Source organism: Macaca fascicularis, chromosome 5, assembly GCF_037993035.2.
Source record: "Macaca fascicularis isolate 582-1 chromosome 5, T2T-MFA8v1.1".
NCBI lineage: Eukaryota > Metazoa > Chordata > Mammalia > Primates > Cercopithecidae > Macaca > Macaca fascicularis.
The window spans coordinates 150,145,239-150,157,965 of NC_088379.1; the positions used below are offsets into that span (position 1 = coordinate 150,145,239).

Genomic DNA, 12,727 nt, shown 5'->3' on the forward strand with positions numbered 1-12,727 from the left:
TCTAATGAGACAAGTCCTGGGCAAGGAGCAAGAAGAAAACTGAATGAAAGGAATATAAATACCAGTAACACTTCCAATTCATTGTGATTATTTACTTTGATAAAGAAATAAAAAGATGGATTCTGTCTGTAAAAAGCCAGATTTTCAAATGAAAGTATATAGAAAAGAAGATATAAACGATCTGTGAGGCAAGAAGACAACGAGAGAGAAAAAGAAGAAAACAGTAGAGATATATAACAGTACCATGTATTAGAAGCAGGTGCAGTGAGTAACAGATACTTGGAAAGCAGAGAGTACAGTTTAGGAGACAGAGAAATTTAGTTCCTGGAGGGGGCATCAAATAGCTATCCACCTCTATTGACCCTCAAAAGTTTGTAGTATATTTTAGGAAATTTTTATCAAAGTAAATTAAAAGTTTATAATTTATAATTCAGTCTTCTAAGAGTTCATTGTCTATCTAGAAAACTCTACTCTTGGCCAGGCACTTTGGGAGGCCAAGTGGGTAAATTGCTTGAGGCCAGGAGTTTAAGACCAGCCTGGCCAATATAGCAAAATTCTGTGTCTACTAAAAATACGAAAATTAGCTGGGCATGGTGGTGTATGCCTGTAATACCAGCTACTTGGGAGGCTGAGACATGAAAATCACTTGAACCCAGGAGGCAGAGGTTGCAGGGAGCTGAGATTGCACCAATGCACTCCATCCTGGATAACAGAGCAAGACTCTGTCTCAAAGAAAAGAATAGAAAAAAGAGAGAAGAGAAGAGAAGAGGAGAAAAGAAAAGAAGAGAAGCCGGGTACGGTGGCTCATGCCTGTAATCTCAGCAATTTGAGAGGCTGAGGTGGGGGATCACCCGAGGTCAGGAGTTCAAGACCAGCCTGGCCAACATGGTGAAACCCTGTCTCTACTAAAAATGCAAAAATTAGCTGAGCATGGTGGCAGGCGTCTGTAATCCCAGCTACTCAGGAGGCTGAGTCAGGAGAATCACTTGAACCTGGGAGATGGAGGTTGCAGTGAGCCAAGATCACACCTCTGTACTCCAGCCTGGGCAACACAGTGAGAGTCTGTCTCAGAAGAAAAACAAACAAACAAACAAACAAACAAAAACCTAAATAAAAGAAAACAAAAAACTGTGCTCTTGGAAGCTCATTTTGCAATGATGACAGTTATTAATGGTGGGAAAGTTTCTTTTTCCTTTCCTCATTTAGAAAATAATAATATATGCCATGAAAACTTGGTAATACTCTTGACTACTTGAAAACAGGCATCTATATATGTCCATTCAGTCAGTCAACATGTATTTTATTGCTTGTGTACCTGCACACACCATGGTTTATCTACAAGAGAATGTCATGGCGTGTCAATTTGATCACCTGGATTCAATCCCAAATTCTGCTGCTTAATACTATTGTAACTGGGATTGAGAAAGTTAAACTTTTTTTTTTTTTTTTGGAGACAGAGTCTTGCTCTGTCACTCAGGATGGAGTGCAGTGGTTTAATCTCGGCTCACTGCAACCTCCGCCTCCTGGGTTCAAGTGATTCTCTTGCCTCAGCCTCCCAAGTAGCTGGGATTACAGGGTCTGCTACCACGCCCAGCTAATTCTTTTTTTAAATTTTTAGTAGAGATGGGGTTTCATCATGTTGGCCAGGCTGGTCTTGAACTCCTGACCTCAAGTGATCTGCCTGCCTCGGCCTCCCAAAGTGCTAGGATTATAGGCAGGAGCCATTGCGCCCGGCCTACTTAAACTCTTTGAGTCCCTATTTCCTACTATGAAATAGAGCTGATTATAACAATACCCTCTCTCATTATGTTCCTGTGAGCATTAAATGATATAAGGTATTTAAAGAGTTTAGGCTAATGCTTCACAGTTGCTCACTAAAAGATAGCTACTATGATTATTTACTAATTAAAATTCCAAGGAGTATATTATACTGTCCTAGACAGTGATGCCAAAGTTAAATAATTTTAGAGTGGGCATAATGCATACATTTTATGTCTCCAATGCACCTAGCACCATTTTGCCAAACAAAACTACTTTAAGTTTGATAAATACTTTGCAATTCTCAAAATGGCAGCATAGCATTATCTAAATTGGTCCTCACTGCACCTGGAGAAGGGCAAATGTTATCTCAGTGTAACAGAGGTAGGAGCAGAGGATTGGAGAAAACTGGAGTTGAACATGGCTGGTGAACTGAAGAACCCAAAGTAGAATATAGGTTTTTATTACTCATGGTTGTTAATAAGCATCGTGGAGATTGAAAACAGTCATTCATGGAATTGTTGGTTAGCTTAATAATTGCCCTCATCATGTCTTTGTTTTGAAATGGAAGTTGTCTTATTTTACTTGCCTCGTAGTAATATACCTAAGCATATCCACAAACCACAAAGAAACTTTGTCAGTTCATGTGCTGTATGAAGCATTTTTCTTATTCATTTACACTGCAAGCTATTTCATATTTTAATAGAACACTTATGCCTTTTATTCAATAGCTTAAAATTCACATTTTCAGCAGTTCCCTTCCAGTTATACATGATCTGCAAAAGGAAATCTAACTATTGCTCTTGCTTCATATCTTTTTTGTCATTATCTTCCTCTTTCCCTTTTCCTTTTCTGTTTCACACTGAAGATCAGTGAAATCTGTGGCATTTATTTTTGCCATATGGTGCCATATGAAAATAAATTAATATGTTTTTGTTCCAATCGTTTTATTATTTATTGAAGGTGGGAAGTTACTGGCACTTTCTCTGATGCTATATTAAGCACTTGCCTAGAGTTTGCTATTGCTATGATTTGACCTTTATGTGTCCTTCTCTCTTTGCTTTTTTCTAAAGAGGAAGGTCCTTTCCTGTTTGGGAAGATAGATTGGGGCCTTTGATGTACTGGTGGAGAAATGTGCAAGGCTGCCGACCCATGGGAGCCTAGAAAAGAGGGTAGATGGTTTCACATAAATAAGGACATGAGGTGGCTCTTCTGGAACAGGCAAGAGAGACAGGAAGAATATTGTGGGCACAGCAGCTTCCATGTGATGTGAGACTGAGGGGAACCTTTTGGTGTAGAAGATCTGTGAAGATTTACATTATTCTTCAAGGCTTTTGGAGTTGAATTTGTAAATTTTTTTGTTTGTTTTTTGTTTTTGTTTTTGTTTTTTTGAGATGGAGTCTTGCTCTGTTGCCAGGCTGGAGTGCAGTGGCACAATCTCGGCTCACTGCAACCTTCGCCTCCTGGATTCAAGCGATTCTCCTGCCTCAGTCTCCTGAGTAGCTGGGACTACAGGTGCGTGCCACCATGCCCAGCTAATTTTTTGTATTTTTAGTAAAGCTAGGGTTTCACCATGTTAGCCAGGATGGTCTCGATCTCCTGACTTTGTGATCTGCTCGCCTCGGCCTCCCAAAGTGCTGGGATTACAGGCATGAGCCACCGCGCCCAGCACCAGAATTTGTAAATATTTTGAATATGTCACTGTGAGTCCTAAGATTGCAGCAATGTTATATTTGGATGATACAATCATATACACAAAATGTATTTAATTCAGCTATATTTAATTAAATACACATTTGTATATGGCCTTGTGCAGGATGCTTACATAAGAAAAAAAAATTGTGTTTTTGATGATAATGCAAAAAAGTCAATAAAACCTGCCCACTAAGGGATTTCTTTTGAAAAATTGCCTTAAAAGAGAGCGAAATAATTGTTTTCTTTTGCATTTGTCTAGACAAATACTAAAACTTTGTCAGTAGCCTTTAAAATTAGATGCAACGTTCCTTCCTAAATGGATGAGCTTCTCTGGAAAAATAACAAATATGCATGTTGGGATATGTTACAAATTATGGACTTTAGTTTATAAATTTATTCAGAAAGTCTCTTAATTTTTCTGGAAATAAAATAGCAGCATTGTTCCAGCAATTTTTCTGAACTATGTGGTTGGTTTTACTGCCCTCTTTGCTAGAAAAATTTGGCTCATAGATCTCCCAAGTTAGCAGAATCAGTGAAATTTAGTATAAAGCTGTCATTTTTTCCAGTTAACCAAGTGGGTGATTCTCTGCTGATTGGTTCCACCACAAATTTGTGATTTCCAGCGTCGGCTGGAGCTTCAATGCTGTTAGGCAATCATTTCTGTGACAGAGACCAAGGCTGAGCTTTCTGAAACAATTTATAATCCCCTTCCCTCTTATCTTTATCTGCAATTCAGATGAAAAAACTAAAATTCCCTACTTCCCAACCTCCTTTGCAGTGAAAAGATATAAAATAGTTCTGGCCAATGAAGCAAAGTGCTTCCTTTGGCAAATAGAAAGGTAATAGCTTTCTATGAAAACACTTTTCCCCTTTAAATTGTTTGGTCCTTTTTCTTTTGCTTTTTCCTACCTTGAACTTGGATAGAATACCTGGAAGTGCTGCAGCCATCTTTCTACATGAAGTAACAATCCTAAGAAATCTGGGCTTCTAAGGGCATCATTAAACCACCTTTATTTCCTTTCCATTGTCCCTTCATCGGGTAAAGAAATAAACCCCTGTCCATTTAATCCATGTTAGACTCTCATTATTTGATTACACTTTGGATCGAAACACTTTTTAGCACCAGTTGGCTCCTTTCTTTACAGTGGCAGTTTGCAATTCTACTTGAGTGCGCACCTTTAGGTGGTCTCTTTAACTGGCTCACAAAGTTCCTACTTTTGTTCCCAAATCTATATGGTTTATGGAAAGCCAACTCACTCCCATTTCAGGGACAAAGCCGACTTACCTAGATAAAGTCAGTTGGTGCACTCCATCGTCTAGCCACACTGTTCACAACTGAGTGTTTAAACCAAGGTAGCCCAATCAGAGTGAGTCTCAAAACTTTTGCTGGGAATTCTGAAACATAGTCCTTCTCTTTCTCCAGTCAGTGTGGTGTTCCAGTGCAATAGCAGGAGCTGCTGCATCCATTTTGTTACCATGTGGTAAGGTAGCTTAAGTAGACAGTTGGCACACTGAGGAAAGTAGGTCCCACAGCATTGCAGAGAGCCAGCCTCCTGACTGCACTTGAAACCTGTCCATTAACTCCTTTTTATTGTTTAATTACTTCAACTAAGCTGAAGTTTTACTGATGCACTGTTCTAGTGTGGCCTCTAACTCTCAGTGGAAAACCTCATGTGCAGGACATCTTCCATTTGCTCCTCCGGATCCATTCCACTCGTTTGCTCCATGTTCTTCCCTCATGAAACAAATGGTATTGAGTCCATTAATAGGCATTCTTGCCTCTGACTTCCAGGTGGGTTTGGCCAAAGGGAATCATCAGCAGGTGATCAGAGGACTGGAGAGAGGACTAAGATCAAGGTATCTTTTTCCCTGGACCCCCCACCTTGTAGGGTCACTACAAGCTGCTGTGTCCCTTGGTCAAATGCTCAAGCTCCTTTCACATGGTCTCTCTGCACAGACTTTCATCTCCCTGTTCTAACAAACACATCTTCCTCTGGCTCACTCAGTCCTATGCATGGTAATGGTTCCTCACGGATGCCACCTAGAGAACTCCACTAGGTCTTGTGGTTTCCCTACATCCTGAGCACTCTTTTGTAGATAGTTCCTTTATTAAAATCTCCTCAAAGTATCAACTTTGACCATGTCATCTGTTTCCTGCTGAGGCACTGAGCGGTACATCTCCTTCTCTACTTCACCAAGGAAAAGGCAGCCATATGTCTTCACATCTCCAGCCATCACTCCCAGTACCCACACATACTCGAACACAGTTTGAGGCTTCAATTCGGTATTTCTGAGACTGCTAGGGGAGGTGGAACAAGTCTGTGCCTCTTTTCCTCTTCAAAAGAATGAGAATAATGCTTTCCCTATATATCTTGCCAGGAATTTTGTGACAACTAAATCATATAATGGATATGAAAATACTTATCAAAGCTGAGTACTAGACATACAAGAAGCATTATTATCATTATTGTTACTACTATAGAGCTAAATGTCAACCCAAGTTTTGACTGTAGCCCAATGAGAGATGACTGAATTCTCTCTCTCTCTCTGAGTTTACTATCTAAACACATGTATGTGTTTTGGTGACAGCTGCAAATACCTTTACATACTGGCCATATACTCCGATCAACCATCATTTTAGTACAAATTATACTTGCTCTTCATATCCTTTCCTATGTGGTGGTTACATGGTAGAAAGAGCATTGGCTTTGGAGCCCACTGCATTTAGCTTCAAGCTTTGCTCCATCACTTACTAATTCTTGGATACCAAGGAAATCACTTAGCCTCTCTGAGCTTGGTTTCTTGGTTAATAAAATGATGAAAATTTCAAAGATTGAATACCTGCTCTGGTATCCTTCCCTTTTCCTTACCTAGTAACAGGAGATGTCCTGCAATGGTGCAGCACACACTTCCTGGACCTGGAACGAGAAGGCCATGGCTTAACTTCTGTATAAAAGACAGAGGGATAGCATGCCAAAAGATGGACTCTGAGATGATTGTGGCAAAAGGACTGGGAAATGACAGCATGCTCAGGTCAGGGAGGGGACACTCTCTTTGATTGAAGCTTACTGGAAACCACACATTGTGGGTGGGACTAACCGGCCACAGAAATTCTTCCCAGAAGTAATCCATGTGATTTGAGGACATTTTACTGATGAGATTAAGATGCTAAAATGCCATCACGAAGCAGCCAACCTAAAGTATAACTAATGTATAACCAGTTGTAAACTTGGAAATTGTAACATTTTATGTATATTGATTGAAATAGTAATATTGGGGTGAGGGAAATAGCATTTTTCTAGAGTATCTATTTTGAGTGGGCCTGGCAACTTATACAGCATACATCATCTCATTGAGTCTTCTTATTAACCCCATGCAATGGATATTAAAATCCTTAGTTGACTTATGGGGAAATTGAAACTCCAATGGTGCACATAGTAGGTAAGTAGCTCTGGATCAACCTCTCCAACTCGTAGGACTCTGATGTGAATAATATGTATAGTGGGTATGAATCTAAGGCCACAGATTTAGGTGCACAAGAAATATATCAGTTTTATTCTTATGTAACTCAGCTAAATTTATATCCTGAGCCACTATTCCATCAGGATGGCAAAAAGTTAATATCTCCCAACTTGAATTCCTGCCCTTTCTCTTACATGGGATTATATCTGAGTTCTGACTTTATATGGTTTATATATATATTTATATGATTATATGGTTTATTTGGTTCCAGAGCATTGGCGGTGGTAGCATAGGGTTAAAGGAAATCGGGTCTTCACTGAGGGGGCCAAAGGGAAATCTGTTACTCCCTCATTGGGCTATGCAGGTTGTCATGGTAATATCTTTTGTTCTCATCTGTGCACATCTAGTCAGTCTCTCTCAAATATTTTTGTGCATCCTTTGGGTGCATGAGAATATTCTGTTGGTGCCCCACCATGATGACTTGAAAGTTAGACATCGAGAGTGTCTCTGGAGAGATCATAGAGATATTTCTTCTGTGGTATTATGCTATTTACCCAGGATTCTCCTTAGTTGCAGGAGCACAGGTCTCTTCTGCTGTTGGATTCCATAATTTCATCTGGGGTTTTGGCTCTGCCTCACTTTCCTGTGCTCAGTGTGAGAGCAAAGCAGTGTCACGCATGTCTGTGTGAAGAGAATCCACCAAACAGGCTTTGTGTGAGCAACAAGGCTGTTTATTTCACCTGGGTGCAGGCAGGCTGAGTCTGAAAAAGGAGTCAGCAAAGGGTGGTGGGATTATCATTAGTTCTTATAGGTTTGGGATAGGTATACAAAGTACATTCTCAAGGGCGGGGAGAATATTACAAAATACCTTCTTAAGGGCAGGGGAAAATATTACAAAGTACCTTCTTAAGGGCAGGGGAGAATATATCGTATCAGTTAGGGTGGGGCAGGAACAAATCACAATGGTGGAATGTCATCAGTTAAGGCTATTTTCACTTCTTTTGTGGATCTTCAGTTGCTTCAGGCCATCTGGATGTATGCGTGCAGGTCACAGGGGATATGATGGCTTAGCTCGGGCTCAGAGACCTGACAGGCAGACTCTCCCAGCCACACTGGTATCATACTGTTATCACTTCCCCTTTAACTTTTTTTCCCCCCAGATATGGAGAATCTGTTTGTAGTTGGTAAGGGAGGTTGATAGGAAAGGTCTGTTCATACTGCTCAAGAATGTTGGCATGATCCTTTGTGTTACTCTAAGGAGCTAAATTTCAAAAGACAAAGCTAAAAAGAGTTTCCGTTTTTTCCTCTCTTTTCTGCTATTACATATCTTTCATAAGCCAATAAATACCTATTGGTTTAGGTGTCTTAGTAGAGAGAAGAAAATGCTGAGAAACAAACAACTCCTCTTTCAGAAATATTGTCTTGTCTGTGTACAAAGGACTTTATTATTTATTTATTCAAATACAGTAAGAAATTTGAATTCAAAGTGGACTGAAATCACCCCTCACCCTCCCTTGGCTGATTGGGATGTATTTTTTTTTTTATACTTTAAGTTCCAGGGTACATGTGCACAATGTGCAGGTTTGTTACGTATGTATACATGTGCCATGTTGGTTTGCTATACCCATTAACTAGTCATTTACATTAGGTGTTTCTCCTAATGCTATCCCTCCTGCATCCCCCCACACCATGACAGGCCCCAGTGTGTGATGTTCCCCACCCTGTGTCCAAGTGTTCTCACCTGTGAGTGAGAACATGCGGTGTTTGGTTTTCTGTCCTTGCAATAGTTTGTGCAGAATGATGGTTTCCAGCTTCATCCATGTCCCTACAAAGGACATGAACTCATCCTTTTTTATGGCTGCATAGTATTCCATGGTGTATATGTGCCACATTTTATTAATCCAGTCTATCATTGATGGACATTTAGGTTGGTTCCAAGTCTTTGCTATTGTGAATAGTGCTGCAGTAAACATACATGTGCATGTGTCTTTATAGCAGCATGATTTATAATCCTTTGGGTATATACCCAGTAATGGGATGGCTGGGTCAAATGCTATTTCTAGCTCTAGATCCTTGAGGAATCGCCACACTGTCTTCTACAATGGTTGAACTAGTTTACACTCCCACTGACAGTATAAAAGCATTCCTGTTTCTCCACATCCTCTCCAGCGTCTGTTGTTTCCTGACTTTTTAATGATTGCCATTCTAACTGGTGTGAGATGGTATCTCATTGTGGTTTTGATTTGCATTTCTCTGATGGCCAGTGACGATGAGCATTTTTTCATGTGTCCGTTGGCTGCATAACTGTCTTCTTTTGAGAAGTGTCTGTTCATATTCTTTGTTCACTTTTTGATGGGGTTGTTTGATTTTTTTCTTTTAAATTTGTTTAAGTTCTTTGTAGATTCTGGATATTATCCCTTTGTCAGATGGGTAGATAGCAAAAATTTTCTTGATTGGGACATATTTTCTGTGCGAATAATATACACGGGAAGCCAAATAATAATCAGAAACTTACTATCAAAGCAAGTAGAGTCAAACGGATTATGTCAATCACTATCATGGTCTAAAATGCCTTCTACTACTGTTCGAGAAAGACCTCACAGAGACCAAGAGTTACACTCACTTAGGTACCTAGCACCTGAATGGAGATACATTCTTGAATTCCATCTCTCACTTTCCTTTGCTCCATAGCGTTCATCTATCTTTCAGTTGTCCCATCACTCTTTCCTTGGCTCTCAGAATGTCCATTCGGCTTTCTCCAGGCAGAGCACACTAAAACCATTAATTTAATAAAAGTTGTATATCTATTCCTGGCCAGTTTCTGAGAGGCTGCATCCCATATGGCTTGGCTAAACTTGAACGTGCCCCAAACACCTGACCCTAGCATTTCTGGGCAACTTCATGCATTCTTGTTTTGTTTTGAAATGAAAATACATGCAAAACAAAAATGAAAACAAACAAACAAAAAAACCCAGCAAAAACACATGTACCCACACAAAAAAGTACAGAACAAAAAAAGTCCACTCATACTTTTTTTTTTTTTTTTTAATAAAGAAAAGTTTAATTGGCTCACAGTTCTGCAGGCTGTACAGGAAGCATAGTCCTGGCATCTGCTACTGGTGAGGGCCTCTGGAAGGCAAAGGTGGAGCAGGCATGTCACATGGTGGGAATGAGAATAAGAGGTGGGAATGGGTGTCTTTAAACAACCAGGTCTCATGAAAACTCACTCACTCTCATGAGGACAGCACCAAGCCATGAGAGAGCTTCCTCCATGACCCAAACATCTCCCACTAGGCCCCACCTCCAATATTGGGGTTACATTTCAACATGAGATTTGAATGAGGACCAAATATCCATACTCTATTATTCCACCCCTGGTTCCCCCAAAATCTCATGCCCTTCTTATATTGCAGAATATAATCATGCCTTCCAAATAGTCCCCCAAAGTCTCAACTCATTTCAGTATTAACTCAAAAGTCCCAAGTCAGAGTCCAAAGTCTCATCGGAGACTCATCTGCTTCCACCTATGAGCCTGTAAAATCAAAACAAGTTATATACTTCCAAGATACAAGTGGGGTACAAGTATTGGGTGAACATTCCTATTACAAAAAGGAGAAATTGGCCAAAAGAAAGGGGCTGCAGGCCCCATGCAAGTCTGAAACCCAGGGGAGGGCAGTCGTTAAAACTTAAAGCTCCAAAATTGTCTCCTTTGATTCTATATCCTGCAACCAGGGCACACTGGTAGAAGGGTTGGGCTCCCAGGGTCTTGGGAAGCTCTGCTTCTGTGACTTTGTAGGATGCAGCCCTTGCAGTTGCTATCACATGTTGGGGTTGAGTGCCTGTGGCTTTTCCAGGCTTAGGATGCAAGCTGCTGGTGAGTTTATCATTCTAGGGGATCTGGAGGATAGCAGCCCCTTTCCCACAGCTCCACTAGGCAGTGCTCTGGTAGGGACTCTGTGTGGGGCTTACAAACCCACATTTCCCCTCTGCACTGCCCTAGTAGGGGTTCTCTATCAGGGTTCCACTCCTGCAGCATGCTTCTGTCTGGGCATCTAGGGTTTCTCATACATCCTCTGAGATCTAGGTAAGGCTGCCGAGTCTCCTTCACTCTGTGCACCTACAAGCTTAACACTATGTGGAAGCCTCCAAGACTTATGGTTTGTACTCTCTAGAATGGAGGTCTGAGCAGTATCTGGGCCCCTTTGAGCTGCAGCTGGAGCTGGAGCAGCAGGGAGGCAGGGATGCAGGGACCAGTGTCCCCAGGCTGCTCAGAACAGTGGGGCCCTGGGCCTCACCTACTAGACAATTCTTTTCTCCTAGGTTTCTAGGCCTATGATGGGAGGGGCTGCCTCAGAGATTTCTGAAATGCCTTCAAGGTCTCTTTCCCATTGTCTTGCCTATCAGCACTTGCCTCCTTCTTGGTTATGCAAATCTCTCTAGCAAGCAGTTGCCCTGCAGCCTGCTTGAATTCCTCTCCCGATAATGCTTTTTCTCTGTCACATGGCCAGACTGAAAAGTTTTCAGACTTTTATGTTCTGCTTCCCCTTTAAATATTAACTTCCAACCTTAAGTCATTTATTTGCTCCTGCATCTGAATATAGGTCATTAGAAACAGCCAGGCTAACTCTTGAATACTTTGATGGTTAGAAATTTCGGGCTGGGTGCGGTGGCTGAAGCCTGTGATCCCAGCACTTTGGGAAGCTGAGGTGGGTGGATCATGAGGTCAGGAGTTTGAGACCAGGCTGGCCAACATGGTGAAACCCCGTCTCTACTAAAAATACAAAATTAGCCAGGCATGGTGGTGCATGCCTGTAATCCCAACTACTCAGGAGGCTGAGGCAGGAGAATTGCTTGAACCTGGGAGGCAGAGGTTGCAGTGAGCTGAGATTGCGCCATTGCACTCCAGCCTGGATGACAGGGCGAGACTCTGTCTCAAAAAAAAAAAAAAAAAAAAGGAATTTCATCCACCAGATACCCTAGGTTATCACTCTCAAGTTCAAACTTCCATTGATGTCTGGGGCATGGACACAATATAGCCAAGCTTTTTGCTAAAGTACAACAAGGGTTTCCTTTATGCCAGCTTTCAGTAAGTTCCTCACTTTCATCTGAGACCTGGTCAGACCGGACTTCATTGTCCAAGTCACTTATCAGTATTTTGGTCACAATCATTTAACCAGTCTCTAAGAATTTCCAAAGTTCCCTCATCTTGTCTTCTTCTGAGCTTTCCAAACTCTTCAAACCTCTGCCTGTTACCCAGTTCCAAAGTCATTTCCACATTTTCATGTATCTTTATAGCAATACCCCACTTCTCAGTACCAATTTTCTGTATTTGGCTGTTCTTGCATTGCTATGAAGAAATACCTGAGACTGGGTAATTTATAAAGAAAACAGGTTTACGGCCGGGCACGGTGGCTCATGCCTGTAATCCCAGCACTTTGGGAGGCCGAGGCGGGTGGATCACCTGAGGTCAGGAGTTTGAGACCAGCCTGGCCAACATGGTGAAAACCCATCTCTACTAAAAATACAAAAATTATCTGGTCACAGTAGCACGTGCCTATAGTCCCAGCTACTCAGGAGGCTGAAGCAGGAGAATTGCTCAAACCCAGGAGGTGGAGGTTGCAGTGAGCCGAGATTGTGCCACTGCACTCCAGCCTGGGTGACAGAGTGAGACTCTGTCTCAAAAAAAAAAAAAAAAAAGAGATTTAATTGGCTCATGATTCTGCAGGCTGGAGAGGAAGCATAGTGCCAGTATCTGCTTCTGGTGAGGGTTTCAGGAAGCTTACATTCATGGTGGAAGGTGAAGGGGGTGCAG

General features: G+C 41.4%; 1 long non-coding RNA gene across 9 annotated transcripts in view; it reads left to right on the forward strand.

Moving 5' to 3' along the window:
* The window catches only part of LOC123573636 (uncharacterized), a 180,859-nt gene that overhangs the window by 47,831 nt on the left and 120,301 nt on the right, over positions 1-12,727 (forward strand). Inside the window, exon 3 of one of the 9 annotated variants that reach the window (XR_010587027.1) lies at positions 5,246-5,310. The exons of the other annotated variants lie outside the window; for them this stretch is intronic. This is a non-coding gene — a long non-coding RNA (uncharacterized lncRNA). The remainder of the gene's footprint in view (positions 1-5,245; positions 5,311-12,727) is intronic. 9 annotated transcript variants of the gene reach the window in all.